The following is a 23,296-nucleotide window of genomic DNA, read 5'->3' on the forward strand; positions in this document are numbered from 1 at the left end:
TGTACCATATGATTTGAAAGACCAAATCCTTGTAACCTTGAAACATGGATTCCTTTGTTATCTAATTATTTCATTACCTAACAGCCAAGCTTTGAAATTGCCATATGGATCTTTTGTGAAGATTGAAACCATTTCATTATCGAACATCCAATGTTGTTTATGATTTTGTTTATTGCTTTACATTGTTTATTCTATTATTATGTTAGAATTGGATTGTTTTTATAAAATTATGAACCAGATTCATGGTCAAACCAGATTAGTGGTCAAGTTAGGCCAATGTGTGCCTTGGATCCAGTAATTAGAGCAGTGTTGTGTGCTTTGCTCGGGGGTAGTGCGGGACTGATCAACAGCCTAATCTTGGATTTTAAAATAAAATATAGTATCCAATTCTAAATCATAATTCATTGTTTACTTGATATCATAACCCTTTTCACTTGATGATCATTATTCTCAGTCTTGTCATTGTGACTTGCTGAGCTAGTTAGCTCATTTGTGCGATGTTGTTTATGTTCTTTTCCAGTTAAGAAGGAACCAGTTGGTAGCGATAATCCCCAATACAGTGCGAGAGCTAGGGGTCCAGGTTGATCGAGTTAAACCAGCTGACAGCTTTTAAGATAGTTTAAGTTTGTAAAAGTTTGTATTAATGTTTAGTATTCAGATTTGAGTTTGAATAGTTGGGATTTGTACGTTTGTAACATAAGTGTGTGTATGTGGCTTGTGTACATACTTTAACCTGTTACAGTCTGTGGTAGTTGGTAAGTAGGGTCACTGCATATTATTATTATCTTTATTATTGTTATAAGAGGTTATAAATAAGGTGTGTGTGTGGACCCCAAACTTCTGACCCGGGTTTGGAGGGTGCCACAGGTTTGGTATCAGAGCTACAGGTTATAAGTCACTGACACAAGCCTAGGTTGACGGGAATGGATAGAGGGTTAGGATTATAAGTAAGGAAATAGAAAGATAGAACGTCGAGAGGATGAGTGCAATGGTATAACAGGTATTAATATATTTCGTGTCGTGGTTCGAGATTCTTATATTGCGATATGATTTTAGATCGCAACGATGGTCGACTCTTTCATCCCCATATCAACTGATCACTCAGAGCCCTCAGTTAGAGTACCATCTTCAGATGCACGTCTTGTTGTTCCACCAGTGTTGGCTATTTTACCTTCACCTGTGTTACAGCCCGTACCACTGCAGGTTATTCCACCCCCGGGCATGAGGCCATCTATCAGAGGACACCCACCTGCTGATTCAGGTCTTACTGGTTACTCAGTTATAGGTGTACCTTTTCAATTCTCTTCCTATCATGTCCCATTTCATCAATTCGAGGCTTGCCTTATGGAGCAGCGATTCCTACAGGGTCAGATTTAGGAGTTATTACATATCATGCGTACCAGAGTGGTTGGGAGTGGTGAGAAGCGACTCAGAGAGAGGCTCCGGGTGTCTCGGAGAGCAGCTGCTGTGAGGATTATTGTGGCTACTCATGAGAATATCACCCCTGATTTTCTTTTGGAGTGGGCTAAGTGGGTTCTGGAAGAGCTTGAGGAGATTGGAGGTCCAGACTTGCCATGAGCCAGAGGCACAGAGATGGAGATGCTGATACGTGTTGTTGTGGTTGTTTAGTATGTACAGTAGTGTGTAGTATGTATCAGTAAACTTTTGGGTTGTATTTATAGACTAGAACTGCTGACTAGTGAGTAGGTTTGTTGTACCCTTTTGCTTTTCTTTTGAAGCGTCTTTACGCTTGTACTATCTAAAACTTTTGATCTATATATATTAGTACCTTTTCCTTTCCAGCATTGTCATTTACTTTACTGCACCTGTTTTACTTTACCTTATTTATTGCACCAGTTATACCCCTTTGATACCATGTACCCTGTTTCCTTAACTGTTTATATTCTGTAAAGAAGCATGCAATTTACTTAGTTGAAATGTTACAACTGTTTTCAAAAAAGAGATATTTCTATTTTACAAAACTTTACTTTTATGTAAAGGATTTGATTTAAAAGCTAAATAAGTTGTTTGATTCTTTACAGAAAATGCCTCCCAGAAGAAATATCCGCACCAACACCCAAAATGAAGAAACCAACAACAACAATAACAACCAAGATGATATTAACCATAATGGAAACCCAGGGCCCATAGACCCAGCAATAGCCCAGATTCTCCAAATCTTGGCTCAACAAACAATTTAGTTGACTCAACAACAACAAAGACAAACCAATCCCCAGGTAACTTTCAAAACTTTTCAAGCAGTAAACCCACCAGAATTCAAGGGTTCCCTAGATCCGATTGAAGCAAATGTTTGGTTAAAGGAAATAGAGAAGTCATTTGCTTTAGTTAAAGTGAAGGATGAACAGAAGGTGGAGTTTGCAAGTTATTATTTGAAGAATGAGGCCACCTATTGGTGGAAGACGGTGAAGACATTGGAAGGTATAAATGTTATTACTTGGGAGAGGTTTAGGGAATTGTTTTTAGAAAAAAAATTTCCCCAGTTTGTTCAGGATCAAATGGAGCTGAAGTTTTTAGAGTTAAAGCAAGGAAATATGTCGGTAGCTGATTATGAGAGTAAGTTTGAGGAGTTGTCAAGGTATGTGCCGTCATATATAGATACTGACAGGAAGAAGGCTAAGAGATTCCAGCAAGGTCTGAAGCCATGGATTAGAGGGAAAGTAGCCATATTTGAATTGGATACCTATGCAGGAGTTGTACAAAAGGCCATGATTACAGAAACAGAGAGCGGGATGTCACAGAAGGAAAAGGAAAGTAAGAAAAGAAAGTTTGAAGGGAATGAAGGTCAGTCACAACTGACAAGTGGATTTTATATCCACTTGGAATGCTTCATTATAAGCTTAAATTGGTGTTTTGGACTCAAGTTATTGGTATTTTGATGTGTTTTTGTGTTATTGCATTTCAGGTATCCGTTAAATAAAGAAAGGATCTTTTAAAGGAAATATGATGAAAAGTAATCAGAATTGGAAGCCAATGCCATTTTCAAGTTGTAGAGAATCTCATTAGCTTCGCGTGGGCAGTTGAATCACCTAATTCTGACGAGTAGAACTCAACTTATGGCCAAAATAAGATTCATCAGAATTTTTTCCAGACAGGCTCCAGGCGCCCGCCCGGGATGTGGGGCGGCCGCTTGGGAGCTGAGGCGCCCGCCCGGAGAGCTGAGGCGGCTGCCTGAGGCGCGGCTGGTCGATGATTTTGCTGAAAAAGCCTTTTTTGAGTGGAATTTGACGATTTTAAGGGTCCAGGTCCACTAGGGGCGTATATATACTTAAAAAAGAGGGTTTTCATCATTCGGGAAGATTGGGATACCAAGGAGAAGACCTAGAAGTACAGAACAACTCTGAAAAAGAAGATCTTGTTTTCAACTTGTGATTCTTTAAATTAGTTATAACTTTGGATGCTCGTTTTCTTTCTTGTTGAACCTAGATCTCATTTATTCGTACTTTAATTATTATTCAGTTTATTAAGACCTTGTTTTATACCATGCTTTCATTGGAACCCATGGTAACGATGAGTTTGATTATGAACTAATCATTATCGTGGGATTCTAGTGGATTTACTTATGGATTTCAATAGTTAATTATTTTGATATCTTGGTGTGTGGTGATTGTATGATATCCTAGTATTGGTTGTGCTTATTCGTCTTATGTGTGTAGCTAACATATAAGATAGCGTGTTAATCTCTATTGAAGCGACAGTGAATATAGAGGTTTAGAACTTGTCATGCTAGCATTAGTTCATGTATTGTATGCATGATTAGTGGGTAACTCTAATCGTTTTACTTGCCCTATGTAATCAAGATAGATAACTTATGCTGAAACCGTTATGTTGTCAAATTTAATAGACATATAGGGTCTTAATATAATTGGTGCCTATTTAGCTTCTATCTCTTTTGTGGATGTCTGGTAGAATGGTGCTCGGGCAACGAAAGTTGGCGTTTATCAGTTTCGTGTTATCTGATTAGTGTCATCACCATCACATGCTAAGGTTAAGAATGAAAAGGCTATTGAATGAAGTATTTAATGAAGTTAGAATCCCATGTTTGTCATATATATTAATTCAACCTCAATTCTCTTAGTTAATGTTATTTAGTATAATCTCTTAGTTTAATCAAAACCCAATTTGTTATTTATCTTAGCATTGAGCGATAACCATACATTGTTGCATATGTGCATAAATTGAACTTAACCTAAACCTGTCTCTGTGGGAACGAATCTGATTTATATCTTATACTACTTGGGAACGCGTATACTTGCGTGAATTTTAGCGTGTGTTTTCGCCCTAACAAGTTTTTGGCGCCGCTGCCGGGGACTCGGTGTTAATTTTTAGTTTATGTGCTTGTCATCAGTGGTCGTTAAAGTTCACTGACTTGGACTCTTTTACTCTCACAGTTTATTTATTTGTGTTTCAGGTACTCAGTACAATGGGAGATCCAACAGCACGAACGAAAGCCTTGATGGATTTTTCTCAACCCAAGATCAATGACATTCAATATAGCATTGTCAGGCCAGCTATCACAGCTAATACCTTTGAGATCAAGCCTGGCATAATTCAATGGGTGCAGAATTCAATCCAGTTTGGGGGTTCTCCAACTAAAGATCCCAATATGCACATTAGGGATTTCATTGAGATCTGCGATACCTTCAAGTTCAACGGTGTTTCTGAAGATGCTGTGAAGCTGAGACTGTTCCCATCCTCTCTGAGGGACAAGGCTAAGAGCTGGTTACACTCTCTACCAGCTGGTTCGATTACTACTTGGGAAGATCTTGCTCAGAAGTTTCTTACTAAATTCTTCCCTATGGCGAAGACAACTGCAATCAGGAATGCTCTTACTCAATTTGCGCAGCAATCAGGAGAATCTTTATATGAAGCTTGGGAGCACTACAACGAGATGCTTAGGAAGTGTCCTCATCATGGAATGCCTGATTGGATGATCATCACTTGTTTTTACAATGGGTTGGGAGCACAGTCCAGACCCATGCTCGATGCAGCAGCAGGCGGAACATTATGGGCAAAGAGCTATAAGGAAGTTTATGATCTAATTGAACTGATGGCTGCTAATGAATATCAGTATCCAACCCAGAGATGTCCACAGGGCAAGGTAGCAGGAGTTCTTGAAGTGGATACAGCTACGGCTATCACTGCTCAACTAAAGGCATTGTCTATGAAGATCGATTCTCTGGCTAACTATGATGTTAAGCAGATAATTAGTGTTTGTGAGCTATGTGCAGGTCCGCATGTGACAGAGTAATGTGCTATATCTATTGACTCAGCTCAGTTTATGAGCAACTTTCAGAGATCGCAGAAACCAGTTCCAGACACTTATCATCCTGACAACTGGAATCATCCTAACTTCAGCTGGAGCAACAATTAGAATGCGATGCAACAGCCGTTCCAGAAGTTTGGAAATAAGCTATTCAACCCTCCTGGTTTTCAGCAACAAATTACACCAAAACAACAAAGTCATGGTGTATATCTATCTTCGAATAAAAAATCTGAATTGGAGGAATTGCGGCTTATGTGCAAAAACCAGGCTCTTATATGCCAAAGCCAGGCTGTTTCTATCCAGAATTTGGAGAACCAAATAGGGCAAATTGCTAACGCCTTATTGAATCAACCATCAGGAACGCTTCCTAGTGCTACAGAAGTCAATCCAGTCAAGAGGGAAGTTGAAGAACAGGTGAACGCCATCACCTTGAGGTCTGGAAAGGTCGCAAGCCCCCAAATTCAGCAAGACGAAGAGCCTGAAAAATCTCAAGTTTCAAAAAATGCAGTTGTGGCTGAAGAAGAAGTGCAGAATGAAGTAGAGGTGGAACCAAGGAAGACTACTGTAGAACACACTCCTTTTGAGGGTAATACAGGGGAGAAATAGATCTATCCTCCACCTCCTTTTCCTAAGAGGCTGCAGAAGAAAAAACTGGATAAACAGTTTGAGAAGTTTTTGGAGGTGTTCAAGAAACTTCATATCAACATACCTTTCACGGAAGCTCTTGAACAGATGCCTAGCTATGTGAGGTTTATGAAAGGTATTCTCTCTCAGAAAGTGAAGCTCGATGACTTAGAGACCGTTGCTCTCACGAAGGAATGCAATGCTGTGCTGCAACAGAAGTTGCCTCCGAAGCTTAAAGATCCTAGAAGCTTCACTATTCCTTGCACCATCGGAAACTTGTCGTTCAATAAATGTTTATGTGATTTGGGAGCTAGCATCGATCTGATGCCCTTATCTATCTTTAAGAAGTTGGGATTACCTGATCCGAAACCAACATACTTGTCATTGCAACTAGCTGACCGTTTCATCGCTTATCCATGAGGTATAGTGGAGGATGTCTTGGTCAAGGTGGATAAACTCATCTTTCCTGCTGACTTTGTAATTCTTAATTTCGAGGAAGATAAGAAGATTCCCATTATCTTGGGAACACCATTCTTGGCTACAGGTCGAACTGTGATCGATGTCAAAAAAGGAGAGCTTTCGATGAAGGTTTACAATCAAAAGGTCACATTTAATGTATTCCAGGAAATAAAGTTACCCACGGCTAAAGAGGAGTGCTTTAAAGTAGAGTGAGTAGACTCTGTTGTAAATTCAGAGCTTGAGCAATTGCTAAAGTCAGAGACCTTAGAGAGATCCTTAAAGGGGAAATCAGTTATTGATGACAAGGAGGGAGCAGAACAATTGCAGGTTTTGAATGCACCTCCGTGGAAGAGGAAGTTAGATATGCCATTCGATTCTCTTGGGTTAGCAGAGCTAAAAATTTCTCAAGAGCGTCTCGAGCCGTCTATTGAAGATGTTTCCATACTTGAGCTTCACCCACTGCCAGATCACTTGAGTTATTCATTCTTAGGTGCACCCCCTGACAAGGGGTTGGGATATATCTTTGATGATGTAGAGGGTATCCGAACGGATCCTCCAGTGCCTACAGAGAGTTCTTCTCATGTGTGGCAGGTAGTTGATAGGACTGGTGTTGGTGATGAGCATTACAGGTGAGTAATTAGGCGTATGGAGGCCATGTACGACATTCACCATCGTTTTGCTGAAGATTTGACAAAGGCTTTGGGTACTGTTGTTCGAGACACTGGTGGCGAGGTTGATTGGCCACCTGATCCTCCACCCGATGAGGGTGACTCTTCTGCTAACTAGGTATGCCTGAAATCCTTATTATTACCTTCAATGAGGACATTTAAAATTTTAAGTTTGGGAGTGAGAATGTAAGGATTAGTAGTGTGTGTGTCCATATAGATTCATATTGCATGTTTAATTGTAGTTCATTCATATTTTTGCATGATTGTTCATTTAGGACATATTTGTTTGTTTTTATGTGATTTCATATAGTTGCATTTGCATGCATATTTAGCATGATCCCTTAAGATGAACTATGATATTTGATAAGTTGATGTTGATTTGAGTGTGGTGATGACGAATAGACGGATGTTTAAGTCCTAATGAATTGATTTGCATGCCAGAAACAAATATTTTCACAAAGTCTTATAGGGTTGCTTTTGATCTAGATCATGATCATACTTGTTTGTTGTTGAGATTTAATCATTTGGTTATATTTAGAATTTGTGATATTCTCGTAATGACGTAAAAACACTGATTTTTTTATCTGGAGAAAAACTTGGATTTCATTGCTAGTTGTTGTAAGGCTAGGCATCAAATGGCTAGTAGCCGGCTCATATTTTTATGAGTAGTCTAGGGTTGAATGAGATGGAGCGAAACACACTCATTCAGAAAAGAAAAAAAAAGAAAAAAAAAGAAAAAAAAAAGAAAAAAAAAAGAAAAAAAAGAGAAAAAAAAGAGAAAAAAAGGTATGCATTTATGAATAATTGATCAAGAGTGAGCTCTTTAATACTCGAGTTATTAAGTTCTAGGGGACTTTGTGCCTAGTGACCTAAGGCTTTTATAATCTGGGATCCGCTAACCTAACGCTCGCTACATGGGTATTATTGCATAAGTCTTTTGGGACCTCATTCATTGCACAGTCAAATAAGCATCTTTTTTATATGTTCAATAATAGTGTGAATCCTTGTATAACTCTAGTAGAAAGGAGGTGTTGTGAGTCATAATGCGTTTATTGTCTATTCTGTTTATAAACTTTTGATTGTTTCGATGATAGATAAGTTATGGTTATTGATCTAGTATCGAGAGATATCTGTTAAGCATTCCATACACGCACATTTCTGGTTTGTGAGTTGGTTTGTGGGATTTATTCGAGCTATGTTTTAAGTCATTGCATTCTTAGAGGCATTGGCTTATTCATTTGGTTATGGTTATTCTGAAGGGATCGATTCCATTATCATTTAGTTGCATTCACGTAGTTGCATTCATGTATTAGGTTTATTTTATAGTTTGGAGTCTATTTATGCTTGAGGACAAGCATCGATTGAAGTTTGGGGGTGTGATAAGTGTATTTTATATCAACTTGGAACGCTTCATTACAAGCTTAAATTGGTGTTTTGGACTCAAGTTGTTGGTATTTTGATGTATTTTTGTGTTATTGCATTTCAGGTATCAATTAAATGAAGAAAGGAGATTTTAAAGAAAATATGATGAAAAGTGATCAGAATTGGAAGCCAAGGCCATTGTCAAGTTGTAGAGAATCTCGTTACCTTCGCGTGGGCAGTTGAATCGCCTAATTCTGACGAGTAGAACTCAAGTTATGGCCAAAACAAGATTCATCAGAATTTTTTCCAGACAGGCTCCAGGCGCTCGCCCGGGATGTGGGGCGGCCGCTTAGGAGCTGAGGTGCCCGCCCGGAGAGCTAAGGCGGCCGCCTGAGGCGCGGCTGATCGCTGATTTCACTCAAAAAGCCTTTTTTGAATGGAATTTGACGATTTTAAGGGTCCAGGTCCACTAGGGGTGTATATATACTTAAAAAAAAGGGTTTTCATCATCCGGGAAGATTGGGATACCAAGGAGAAGACCTAGAAGCACAGAACAATTCCGAAAAAGAAGATCTTGTTTTCAACTTTTGATTCTTTGACAACTTTGGATGCTCATTTTCGTTCTTGTTGAACCTAGATCTCGTTTATTCGTACTTTAATTATTATTAAATTTATTAAGACCTTGTTTTATACCATGCTTTCATTAGAACCCATGGAGACGATGAGTTTGATTATGAACTAATCGTTAGCGTGGGATTCTAGTGGATTTACTTATGGATTTCAATCGTTAATTGTTTTGATATCTTGGTGTGTGGTGATTGCATGATATCCTAGTATTGGTTGTGCTTATTCATTTTATGTGCGTAGCTAACATATAAGATAGCGTGTTAATCTCTATTGAAGCGACAATGAATATAGAGGTTTAGAACTTGTCATTCTAGCATAGGTTCATGTATTGTATGCATGATTAGTGGGTAACTCTAATCGTTTTACTTGCCCTATGTAATCAAGATAGATAACTTATGCTTAAACCGTTATGTTGTCAAATTCTATAGACATATAGGGTCTCAATATAATTGGTGCATATTCAGCTTCTATCTCTTTTGTGGATGTCTGGTAGAATGGTGCTCGTGCAACGAAAGTTGGCGTTTATCAGTTTTGTGTTATCTGATTAGTCATCACCCTCACATGCTAAGGTTAAGAATGAAAAGGCTATTGAATGAAGTATTTAATGAAGTTAGAATCCCATGTTTGTCATATATATTAATTCAACCTCAATTCTCTTAGTTAATGTTATTTAGTATAATCTCTTAGTTTAATCAAAACCCAATTTGTTATTTATCTTAGCATTGAGCGATAACCATACATTGTTGCATAGGTGCAGAAATTGAACTTAATCTAAACCAGTCTCTGTGGGAATGAATCTGATTTATATCTTATACTACTTGCGAACGCGTATACTTGCGTGAATTTTAGCGCATGTTTTAGCCCTAACAACAACCAGGAAAGTTTCCAAATTCTAAGAAGGGCAGATTTCAGCCGGGGAGAAATTTTAATGTCAACAAACAGAATGTAGGTGATAGAGGTCAAGGCAACCGTCCAATCAACGTGAATCAGCCGAATCAGTTAAGGCTAACTTTTCCAGATTGTCAGGTATATGGAAAGAAACATGAAGGAGTCTGTAACAAGTTGAATATAGTTTGTTTCACGCGTAATCAGAAAGGGCACTATTCGAGGGTGTGTCGAAATCAGCCAGCAAGAGAACCATCAAACAAGGATCAGCCTATCCGAAATCCAGCGGTTATGGTTCCAGCTATTGGATTTACGTGCTTTAAATGTGGAAAGCCATGACATATAGCCAGGAATTGCAAGACACCAGCCCCAGTCAGTAATGCATTGAGAATTATGGGATCTACCCCAGCGGTGAATAAGACTCCAAGGGCTAGAGTTTTCGATATGTTTGTGAAGGACGCTATCCAGGATACTTATGTTGTGGCAGGTACGCTTAATGTGAATTCTTTATGTGCCAAAGTGTTGATAGATTCGGGAGCAACTCAATCGTTTATTTCTCAAGATTTTGTTAGTAAATTAAAATGTCCAGTTGAGTATTTAAATGAAATAATGAATGTGGAATTATCAAATCAAGAGCGTGTCTCTGTTAATCAAGTTTGTGGGAATTATGAGATTGAGATTTCTGGTAGTAAGTTTTGTGTAAATTTGATACAATTTAAGTTAGTAGAATTTGACGTTATCTTAGGAATGGATTGGTTATCTAAGCACGATGCCCAGATAGATTGTCAAAATAAGAAGGTAATGGTGAAGACGCTAGACGAAAGGATAATCACATTTAAGGGCCAGAAGAAAGTAAGAAATTCTTAACGATGATTCAAGCCAAGAAGTTACTACGACAAGGATGCGAGCATTTCGTTGCTTATGTGATTGATAAAAGGCAGGAGCCAGCAAAACTTGAAGATATTCCAGTAGTCAATAAATTTCCAGACGTGTTTCCCGATGAGTTACCAGGACTTCCTCCAGACAGAGAAATTGAGTTTGTGATCGACTTAGCACCTGGAACAGAACCAGTATCCAAGGCCCCGTACAGAATGGCGCCCGTTGAGATGAAAGAGCTAGCAAAGCAATTGCAAGAGTTGTTAGAGAAAGGAGTAATCAGACCCAGTATATCTCCGTGGGGTGCACCGGTACTATTTGTCAAGAAAAAGGATGGAAGTATGAGACTGTGCATCGACTATCGGGAGCTCAACAAGCTTACAATCAAGAACAAGTATCCGTTACCTAGAATTGATGATTTGTTTGACCAGTTGAAAGGAGCCAAGCACTTCTCCAAGATCGATTTGAGATCGGGATATCATCAACTAAAGATTAAGCCAGAAGATATACCGAAGACAACTTTCAGGACAAGGTATGGACATTATGAATTTTTAGTGATGTCTTTTGGATTGACCAATGCCCCGGCAGCGTTTATGGACCTGATGAACAAAATTTTCAAGGAATACTTGGACAAGTTTGTTATTGTCACTAGTACAAAAACTGCCATATGCGTCTCCTTATTTGCGTCCGTTTAAGATAAAAAAGATGCATAAAGTCATTTTATACGTCTATTGACGTTTCAACATACGCATATGTAGGAAGATGGCATGTTTATATGTCTGTCCTATTACAACAGACGTATAAGAATATTTTATTTGTCTGTCAAAATATTAAATGTGTCTGTGCTACTTTAACAGACGTATAAGTCTGTTATATGCGTCTGTTTACCTCCGACAGACGTATATAAGATTGTTATATGCGTCTGTTTTATTCCAACAGACGTATATGAGATTGTTATATGCGTCTGTCCCACTCCAACAGACGTATAAGATTGTTACCAAAAATATAATTTTAGTAAAAAATTAGAGATAAATTAATATTTTACATAAAAATTAATAAAATAAAAAAATATTTAATTACTTTTTTAAAATTAGATGATTATAATACGATTTAATTATAATTATAAATTAAAATATTTTTAATATCTAAAACAAATTAATGCAAGAAAATTATAAAAATAAAATTTTCAAACACATGACAAGTAAACAAAATTCCATTTGTCTTATAATATTTTTCAGAAATTTGGAATGCTAAATGTTTCTTCCTAATTAATTTTAAATGTAAGTATATAAATGTGATTTTTTTTTAAAAAAATAAAAAAGTTCACATTTATATACTGGATTTTAAAAATTAGTATATAAATAATGTTTTTTTTTAAAATCTTCCTTAATAAATAAATTTATATTCATTAATTTTATGTTTGTCATTCTCATTTATTCAACAAAAAAGTTAAAAAAATTAATTATTTTTTCGAAATAAATAGAGTAAAACATGCTCAGAATTTTGTAAAAAGGGCTCTGTTATAAAAATCGGTTGATTTTTCAAAAATCGCCGATAAATCACTAAAAAATCGATCAAAAATATTTGTCCGATTTGACCGATTTCTGATAAATCGCCGATAAATTATCCGATTTTTTTAAAAATTGTCCGATAAATTGTAAATCGGTACATCAACCGAATACTCCTGATTTTCGAAATCTATAACTCTGAAAAAGGGGAAAAAAGACCGCGTGTTTAACTTTAGAAAAGGACCGCGTATTTGATTAAATTTAATTCAAAAGAAAAAAAACTACTCTCTCATTTACACATTCTCTGTCTCTGTCATTCTCTCTCTCTCTCAAACTAGGCGATTCTTCATTAGGGTCTCTCACCGATCAAATTAGGGTTCTTCATTAGGATTTCTAATAGATCGAATTAAGGTTGCTCCTTCAAGTTCAATTAGGGCTTATTCAATTGTGGTTCTAATTCTACTTGACTTCTTTAATTAGGCATTTTCAGTATCTGATATACCTTTTAAGGCGATGCATGATATTTCAAAATTTGTGTTTTTCCCAAGTGACAAGGCTGGTCAGGAAAGGAAAAAAGAGTTTAACGTTGGAGTACACATCTCTATAGACGTTACATAGAGGTATCACCAGTAACTCAGTAAGTTTAAGTTTACTAATTTTCAACTACTAATACTGGATTAACAATTATTTAAAGTACCTTTGTCTCACCTTCCATGAGAATTTTAGAATCATCCGACCCTTGTGCAGCAAAGAATTGTAGTGCTGGTGTAGTGTCCTTGAGATCCAAATAATTAAGTTCCCTTTTTTTGTTCAGTGTGTGTCACCGTCCTAATGTGTACTATACTTTGAACATGCTGGTGTGGCGTACTACATTTTTCAAAGGATTTTAGAAAATATAAATCATTGAAATGAAGACAATACAAGTTGCAGGAAGACTCACATTAGTTGTCAATGCCTCGTTTATGAGTTTCGACGTGGTGTTGTTTTTCTTAGAGGTAATTTTCTTAAGTTCAGTTCCAGAGTTTCTCATTTTCATTGCAGGTTGACTCTGATGTTCACGGATTTTGAACCCTTTTAGGTTACTCACGGTATTTTAAAATTTTGGCTTCTCAGTATTTTTTGTATGCATAAATCATAATGAAAATATATCTTTGGTGGAAGTAAGAATAATCATATCAGACTTTATGTGTTAGGCGATCAGCTAGTCATACATAATACAACTCAACTGATAACTGCAGGTTTTCAGTCCGTTATTGAGGAACAAGATCTGTCCCTCCTTTTATTTCACTCTGTTTCTCAGCTCTTTTTCTCCATGTTCTGTTTAAATTGCAGGTATCTCCATTTTTTTGTTTAATGATCAGCTCTTTTATTTCAGTCTGCTTCTCTGTTAATATGTATTGGTTCCTAAGGTTCTTAAATATTCTACTTTTTTGACTAATGTATTAAATAAATAAAATAAAATATTCTACTTTCATAATTATTTTTAATAAGTATTACAGTTGATTCCCTGAACAGAGAACCAAATGAATATCTTTTCAGATACTTTAAGGTGTCGAGAAATTTACATGATATAAAAAACAGCATAAACATTAGTGCACAGGATCATCTTCGTATAGTACAAGATTCAAAAGGCTTTATACTGTATAGTGTATACATAATGTCTAGGAGTCCTTTATTTCCTTGTAATTGATACAAGAGGATGAGGTACTCTACAGTTTCCAAAGCCATGGGAAAATGTGTTGTAATGCTTCTCTTCAAAAATTAACAGACCTGGAATTTGTTATCTTAACCCTTGTAATGTTTTCACTGTGCTTGTGGAGCTATGGGAAAACAAGTTGTAGTAAGTAGCCATACCAGTCTGGTTAGGCGTGATGTTTAAGTGTACAGATGCAAGTCATGGATTTGAATTTTAGAAATTTATTTATGAAAATATAGTGAAAATTTTGTAAAAGACAGTTTGTGCAATTTGAGGCAGACCGGGAGAAAGGAGGTTCTTGTGATAATCAGTAGAGGTAGAGAGGTCTTTGCTGGATAGTTCAGTTGGCCAGTCCATTTTTTTGTTATAATCTTTCAATTTGTTTGTCTTTTAAGTACATTTAGGTCTTTTTTGTATAGTCAGTTTTATGGGTACGATGGTAAACTGAACTATCATGGAACTAAGTTTATAATGCCTTGGAGAGTGTGGTGCATGTGTTTGGTTGAATTACCTTGTTAATTTTAAAATTTTGAAAATTTTAACAAATGAAAGCAATGCAACTTCTAGTAAGCATGGGTATAATAAGTAACTTTGTTCCTTTATTTTGTGCTAACAATTACAAGGATCTTGAAATTGAAGTTCATTTGTCTGATTTAAAAACCATTGAACTAAATAAATTTACCAATTTAAGGTACAAAGAACTTGCAATTACCTATTTAAGTACAAGGAACTTGCAATTATATAGATATTATAACATGTTGTTGGGGGATCTGAAGTTCCATTTGTAATCTCAGAACCAGAGGGTAGCAGTGCTGCTGCTAAGAATCTGAAAAGAGGTAGTTGTTGTTTTTTCAGTGAGTTCTGCTCAACTGCATTTAGTTTAATAACTGCATCTGGTGATTATAATTCTTATGAAAGCTAACCTATTTTGGTATTGTTATTAATAATTTGTTGGATAACTTATGTAGAATCCGTGTTGCGGCTGCATTAAGGGGGGTTTCTTGTGAGAACGGAATATCTATTGTTAAAGTCAGTGGGTGTGCTGCAGGTACTCCTTGCATACTGGCCTGTTATTTGACTATAATATCTCTCTCGAATTTCCTCATTTTTGCATATTAGGTTTTGGTACCATGATTGGAGTAAACAAATCTTCAACTTCCTTTGGATTCTGTCTCTTTTCACATTAAGTAGGAGCATTTGACCGATAGTTTTCACTACTTTGGCTCCTCCATCAAACTCAAGGCCGAGGTGACACTGAATGTTGGCGGGTTTGCTGATCTTTCTATAATGGAGTTGAAATTTGGCTAGCAGCATTTTTAGCATTTTTAGTTTTTAGCAGTTGTTATTTTCATCTAACATATCAAATGTAGACTATTCCTATTTATTGTTAAATGAGTAGAATGTTGAATAATTGGATATTGAGTTATTAAGAAATTACTTTTTAATTTGGATGTTCCTATTCTAGATGTCTTTAAATATATAGTGAAAAGGAGGAGCCAGGTAAAAATATGGCTGAAAATACAGAATAATTATTAAAAAAAACCTTTTGCGTCTGTTATAGTATAATGGACATATAAAGGGACTATTTTGCGTCTGTTCTTTGGCTTTATACTTCTGTTACGAGCAGATGTAAATTGATTTTTTGCATCTGTTAAAAGAAACAGATGCAAAAGTTCATATTTTATGCGGCAGTTTTATGTTTTATGCGTCTGTTTCTAACAGACGCAAACAGACGCAAAAAACTATATGCGTCTGTTTCCCAACAGCCACATATACTCTTTAGCTGATACGACTCCTCCATACGCGTCTGTTATAAACAGACGTAAATAACCTTTTATAACAGACGCTAATGGCTGGTTCTGTACTAGTATGTGTTTATAAACGATATTTTTATTTATTAAAAAACAGAAGAGGATCATGCAGAACATTTAAGAACAACTTTGGAGATTTTAAGGAAAAAGAAGTTATATGCTAAATTCTCGAAATGTGAGTTTTGGCTACAGGAAGTTCAGTTCTTAGGACACATAGTCAGTAATTAAGGGATCAAAGTGGACCCAGTGAAGATTGAAGCAATTACAAATTGGGAAAGACCGAGAACATCAACAGAGGTAAGAAGTTTCTTGGGATTAGCGGGATATTATCGTCGATTCATTTAAAATTTCTTAAGGATTGCAACACCATTGACGAAGCTTACACGGAAGAATGAAAAGTTTATATGGAATGATAAATGCGAAGAAAGTTTTCAGGAATTGAAGTGAAGATTAATTACGGCACTAGTTTTGTCACTTCCAGATGATCAAGGGAATTTTGTAATCTATAGTGATGCTTCTCATAAGGGACTCGGATGCGTTCTGATGCAGCACGATAAGGTTATTGCGTATGCGTCAAAGCAATTGAAACCACACGAGCAAAAGTATCATACCCATGATTTGGAGTTAGCAGCTATAGTATTCGCTTTGAAGATTTGGAGACATTATCTATATGGAGAAAAATGTGAGATTTATACGGATCACAAAAGCTTGAAGTACATATTCACGCAGAAGGAGCTTAATATGAGACAAAGGAGATGGTTAGAGTTAATCAAGGATTACGACTGCACGATTAACTATCATCCCGATAAAGCAAACGTTGTGGCGGACGCGTTAAGTCGGAAAGAAAAGTTGAATGTGTTATCAGTACTCAAAGAGATATATAAGGAATTTCAGAAACTGGAATTGGAAATTAGAGTTTGCAAGCCTGATGAAGCAAAAGTGTATAGTATGACTTTCCAGCCGGAGTTGTTAGAAAAGATAAGAAAGTATCAAGCAGAGATAATGAATCAGGACATTAATCATTTGGTAGGCGAAGAATTGTGCACGCAAAAGGATGATCAAGGTATTATTAGGTTTTCTTCTAGAATTTGGATTCCACCAGTGACGGAGTTGAAAAATAAAATTTTACAGGAAGCTCATAATTCAAGGTATTCAATCCATCCAGGAAGTACCAAGATGTACAGAGATTTAAAGGAAAATTATTGGTGGCCAGATATGAAGAGGGAGATTGCGGAATGGGTTAGCAGATATTACACATGTCAGAGAGTTAAAGTAGAGCATCAGAGACCAAGTGGATTGTTACAGCCATTGGAGATTCCAAAGTGGAAGTGGGAGCATATTGCCATGGATTTCATAGTTGGATTACCAAGGACAAAAGTTAATTATGATGCCATTTGGGTTATAGTGGATAGACTTACCAAGTCAGCTCATTTTCTGCTTATAAATGAAAGATTTTCACTAAACAAGTTAGTCCATATGTACTTTAAGGAAATCGTAGTTTGTCATGGAGTTCCTGTGTCTATCGTATCCGATCGAGATCCAAGATTTAATTCAAGATTTTGGAAGAGTTTTCAAGAATGTTTGGGAATGAGACTGAATATGAGTACGGCTTACCATCCACAGATGGACGACCAGAGTGAAAGAACGATCCAGACAATCGAAGACATGCTACGTGTTTGTGCTATTGATTTCAAAGGAAGTTGGGACGAGCATTTACCCCTGGTAGAATTTGCTTACAATAACAGTTATCATGCCAATATTGGGATGCCACCCTATGAAGCTCTTTATGGACGTAAATGTCGATCTCCTGTATATTGGGGCGAAGTAGGAAAACGCAAAATACTGGGACCTGAATTGGTGCAGCAGATGAAGGAAGTTGTTGAAGTTATCCAGAAGAGATTGATAGCAGCACAACACCGTCAAAGGAAGTATGCAGATCAATTAAGGAAAGATATGGAATTCAAAGAAGGAAATTTGGTATTACTGAAAGTATCACCGTGGAAGGGATTGCCGAGATTTGGGAAGAAAGGAAAACTGAGCCCAAGATACGTTGGACCTTTTGAGATTTTAAAATGTGTTGGCAAAGTAGCTTACGAGTTGGTGTTACCTCCGCACATGGAGCACATTCACAATGTTTTTCACGTATCGATGCTTAAGAAGTATAATCCAGACTCCAGGCATGTAATAGAATATGAGCCAATAGAGCTTCAAGCAGATTTGTTGTATGTAGAGAGTCCGACAGAGATTCTAGAAGAAAGAGAGAAAGTGTTAAGAAATAAAGTAGTAAAGTTAGTAAGAGTATTGTGGAGAAACCCAAGGGTTGAAGAGTCAACCTGGGAGCTAGAAAGTGATATGAGAGAAAAGTACCCTCATTTGTTTTCTTAGGAGATTCTGAGGACAGAATCCTTTTAAGGGGGAAGGATGTAATATCTGGGATATATCGTGTAATTATTTTTGCTAATAAATAATTATTATGTATGTTCAGTATCTATTATGTGAATTATTTGTTAAGTGATATATGTGTTTGGATGTTTAAAATAATATTAATTGAGTATTTTAATTTTTATATGTTCAAAATAAAACATAGATAATTGTCATATCTTCCTATTTATTTTTATGTTGATTTATGATTTTATAGAAAATATATGGATTTTATAAAAAAATTTCCAAGCATTTAAAAACTATTTTATATAATCGGGAACCTACCGACGTCATCAGTTTTTACGTTTTTATAACCCGAAACTCTTCTGAAAACTCTTTCCTAACCTAATTGCAATATTCCGAGCATTTTCCATGTTTCGACTTTTTCGATCCGGCGTACGGTTTCTCCTGTTCGTGTCCCGGCACAATATTTTTGATACATTATTCATTTCGGTAAATCAATAAAACTCGTATTTTTGATAAACGAGATCTTTTTATTAAACTATTACAATTATCACCTCGTAATACGTGCAACCAAGCGCTGAGACCAAGACCGCAGTACAAATTGTACTAATTTGGATAATTATCCCGAAAACCGGTACCGTTTGGATCAGTTTTTATAAATAAACGTACCATTTTGTATCGGGAATGATCCAACGGGATACTAATTTTTCGTAATTATAAAAAGCCTTCACCGTATTTTATTTTGTACAAGAAATCATTTGCAAACAGTATTTACAGAGTTTTTACAGAGAAAATACTATAATTATATTTTGTTCTTCGTAATCAAAAACAAATTCGGAGGCGTTATCGATATCCGATTGTGGCGTACATATACTCAAAACGAAGCTACTGAAATCTAGAATTCAAATGTTTCATCCGTTTCACTGCAGATTTCAAAGGTATTTTCTGATTTAATTATTATATTCAAATTTCTTGATAATTAAATTATGAATTTTTGTTCGAAAGATTGTTTGTATGATTTGATGATTGTATGTTGTAGAGCTTGTTATCCTGATCATTTTGGTATATTATACTCTTGATTTGGAGTTCAATAACATGTTTAATTTTTGGTTTGATTTTCGGAATTAGAAATTAGGGTTTATAGTTTGTTTGAATGTTCTTGATTAAATTTAGGGGTTTCTTAAATAGAGATTAACAGGTGTTGAGAGATAGTGGGTTTTGTTCCCCTTGAAATTTGCAATCAATTCATATATACCTTGCTAATCGACGTTGCTTGTAGTGACTGTGGTTTTTTTTGGAAAGTTCGCCGGTGTTCTTCGTTTTCCGGCCAAAATCCGGCCAAGTTACTAACGTTTTGTGAGATATGATTGCATGATATAGTTGCTAGCATTAAACGGAATAAATCTGCACATTTTGGGGTGGTTCCGGGCTGTGGAGCTTGATTCAGGTGAGCTTGCGCGGCGTGTAACACCCCCAAATCCGGGGTCGGGGATCCGGGTTGTCACGAGTTTCATGTCCCTTAATAACACCCAATCTTAGTAAACAATCAACTACTCCGTACTGTGACCCCACAATAAACACACACACCACAAGTTATAGTCTCAGAGATGAATATCCAAAAATAACATGAGTCATTTTATTCCACAATTATATGCCATTACACCTTAAAAGGGTTTCTGAATAAATTTATATTTCTTTTCCATTATTACAATTCATAAAGATACATAAGTTTGGTACATCAAAAGTTGAAAGCCTAGCCTATTGGTAGTTCCTACCTCAGCTACATCGACATCAACGCCTATAGGAAACTGCAGAATGTTTCATATCCGCTCGCGAATTAGGAGCTTGGTCTTGTTCATCTTGTCTATCTGATGTTGTGTGATGAAAGAAGAAAGCAAGGGTGAGCAACAAGCCCACCGAAATAGTATGTATAATAATTTACAATATATGAGCATTCTCATAGTACTCAAGAAAGTCTTGGTTAAGAAGAAATGAACCAAGTTGATATCTTAACGCGACCAAGTCGCAAAATATTCAGTATATACATACATATATACTTTTCACAATCTTTGAAATCCTCTGACATGTATAATATACACAGAGTTCCAGTTTATAACTGTATAAAAATATCGTTGCAAGGTGATCTCATATATCTAACCTTGTCTCAACGTTTTTCTGAAAATCTTTGACATGCATAAGATAATCATTTACTAGATATAAGTTCAAAAGATGAAGTTACAAGATACTCCAATATACTTATATCTTTTCCGAATACTACTTGAACTACCACCGTTCAAGTTATAATTAGTTTCAAAAGTTCATCACACTGATGATACTACAAGATAAGACTTGAATAGATTCAATCTTTGAAATATCATTTGAAAGAAATGAAGTTACGAGATACTTCATTAAGTCCCGATATATATATACACCTATTTATATATATATATACATTTCATACACTCCTTGAAAACCTCTGTTATGAAAATTATAAACAGAGTTGCAATATCCAATGAATTTTGGAAAGGAGAAAACCTTGGCAAAAACCTGATATCTTGCTGATCAGGCAAAGATACCAATAAGTAACCTTTTCTACTAGTAGATGGACGAATTCCCCACTGGTCATCACCCTGGCCGCAATAGGACCTTATGCTGGACTGCCACTTACGCATTTGATGGACTCTCACTGAGCCACTTACACTTTCATGGACGCCCACTGGGCCCATGTTATTTATGGCGACTCAATAGATGGACTTACTTCCCGAACGTTGGGTAATTAATCAATTCATTTATCAAAACAGCAACCTCGTTGCGAATATAAAATACACCACAGAGCCGGATCCCTCAGGTTTTGAGCGAGTATTTAAATGCCCTTTGAAAGGAAGATCTTAAATATAAAAATGAGTTTTGGGATCCGCTCTAACTTTTAAAATCATTTTGAATACTCGAAAACATTTTTAAGAATGTTTGGAGTAATGCTGATCTAATGAAATAAATCAGTCCCGATATATTAGAAAATATCTGAATATTATTATTTAAATAATATTCCCATAAGGATAATCTCTATATAAATAATTTGAAGTAGAAGTTTTAAAACTCGTACTTGAAATAAATAATAAATAACCAAAGGTATACTTATACGAAGTACAATCTTTATTTGAATAATCGAAAATAAGTTTGATTATCGAAACATTATTCTTTAATAAAATAAAGAATATTATTTAGTAAATAAGCGGAGTCATAAGTCCTGGAATGAATATTCAAAATAATATTCATTAAATTGAATAAACAGAGTCATAAGTCCTCGAATGAATATTCAAGATATTATTCATTAAATAAAATAAACCGAGTCATAAGTCCTCAAATGAATATTCAAAGTAATATTCATTAATAAAATAAAGTTATCGAATAAACCTTATTCGATTAATAGTTTTGAAAACTATATCCATATATATATGAATATATATATATATATATTATACTCGGGAACATCGACTCCCGGTTTAGAAAAATGTTCACCTTTGGGTCCCCTATATTAAGGGTATACGCAACTACTGCTTATCTCTAACATAGGTATTATGCAACTTATAAGCATTTGAATCAACAATTAGATATCAAGATTACGAAACAGACATGCATATATACCATATCAGCATGCTCCAATATATCGCAAAATTTGCTAATAACAATCATGCACTTATCACAAGATAATGCATATACATATATTTACATCACAACAACAGTATAACGGGTAGAAAACTTGCCTGAGTGCTCCGGGGTAGACTTAAGCTTAGAGTGGGTCCAATAACCTATGAACAACAACATAAGCCGGAATTAAACCATGGTCGCTTAAGAAACTAGACTTTAACCAATTGAACCCTAACGTTTGCTTATGGTCATTTCTACGCTTAACAAATCACATAAGTCGTTCGAGTACCCTCGGCTCCACCATTTTTAATAAATTAACCGTTACGAATTTTAAGGCGACGCTTTCGCGAATACCCTATCAACTTCCTAGTACACTTTAAATAATTGTTTCATACTCCAATTAGTCATTTAAGGGCCTTAACCAAGGTTTAAAAGTAAGGCGAGGGGTAATGGTTCGTTTGCGAAACGCCGTTACCTAAAACGGTCGTTTCTCCTAAACCGTACATCGGATTCAAGCGAACCACATATGAAAACGAAGCTCGTAACATGATCTATCTAAAAATGGGAAAGGTTAGAATCTTTCAGTGAGTTCACGGGTCCTAAAGTTAAGAACAGAATAGTTAAGGAAAATCGGGCATTATGACGTTTATGTTTACGCGATTTCCAATTTAATTAACACTCTAAATTATCATCAATTCACTGACAACCACCAATACAACAATATTCAACCATCATACTACAAACTCAGTCCCCAAATCCAAGTTTTACCAATTTATCCAACCAATCAAAGACCCAATATTCAAAACCAATACAAATCCACCAAAACTACTTATAATCAAAGATCAAGCCTTAATACTAACAATGCTTCAATAAAACTTAATGAAATCATAAAATAAAAGCTAGGGTTTGAAGTTGATACCTTCCTTGGTAGGTGTTAAGTTGCTAGGAAGCCTTAGGGAGCCTTAATCTAACCTCCTACAAGCTTGATCTTTCCAAAGAAATCAAGAACACAAAGTTAGGTTTTGAAGTTTCTAAAAGTCCGATTTAAATAAATTTAAAAATGAGGGTCTTACCATACTTATTTGGATGAGACTTGTGAACAAGAGTTGTAGGCCATCTCAATACCGTTCCAACGAGCTATAGAACACAACATTTGAGTGAGTATCGAAGGAGATATGATAGTTTTAAGTTGCTGCTCTGGTTTTGGCCGAGAGCAAGGGAAGAAAAAGTGAAGTAAAAATGTTTCTAGTTTGATTAAATTATTTGTGTGGTGTTTAGCTTGGTTACTTCCTTTTGTTGTTAATTAGATTGTTACCATGGTAAAAATTGTGTGGCTCACAATCAACCAACCAATCCCTCCATTTGTCATGCTTATGTCACCATGCCTATGTTATCTTTCTCATGTCATCCTCTTACACTTGTCTTCTTCTTGTTGGTGTGATGACATCATCATCCACTAACCT

At 36.0% G+C, this 23,296-nt stretch overlaps 1 long non-coding RNA gene and 1 other non-coding gene across 4 annotated transcripts; one reads left to right on the forward strand and one right to left on the reverse strand.

Moving 5' to 3' along the window:
• Positions 1-4,831: 4,831 nt before the first annotated feature.
• LOC141663410 (small nucleolar RNA R71) lies at positions 4,832-4,938 on the reverse strand. The gene has a single exon (XR_012551482.1). It is a non-coding gene; the product is annotated as a small nucleolar RNA R71 (small nucleolar RNA).
• A 7,629-nt stretch (positions 4,939-12,567) lies between these two features.
• Positions 12,568-15,440, forward strand: LOC141724353 (uncharacterized). Of its 3 annotated transcripts, XR_012576613.1 has the most exons (5): positions 12,568-12,704; positions 12,842-13,625; positions 14,784-14,825; positions 14,958-15,037; positions 15,109-15,440. It is a non-coding gene; the product is annotated as an uncharacterized LOC141724353 (long non-coding RNA). The 3 variants fall into 3 exon arrangements; XR_012576612.1 differs by having other exon boundaries at positions 12,575-13,625; XR_012576614.1 differs by lacking the exon at positions 14,784-14,825 and having other exon boundaries at positions 12,575-13,625.
• Positions 15,441-23,296: the final 7,856 nt, after the last annotated feature.

Source organism: Apium graveolens, chromosome 5, assembly GCF_009905375.1.
Source record: "Apium graveolens cultivar Ventura chromosome 5, ASM990537v1, whole genome shotgun sequence".
NCBI lineage: Eukaryota > Viridiplantae > Streptophyta > Magnoliopsida > Apiales > Apiaceae > Apium > Apium graveolens.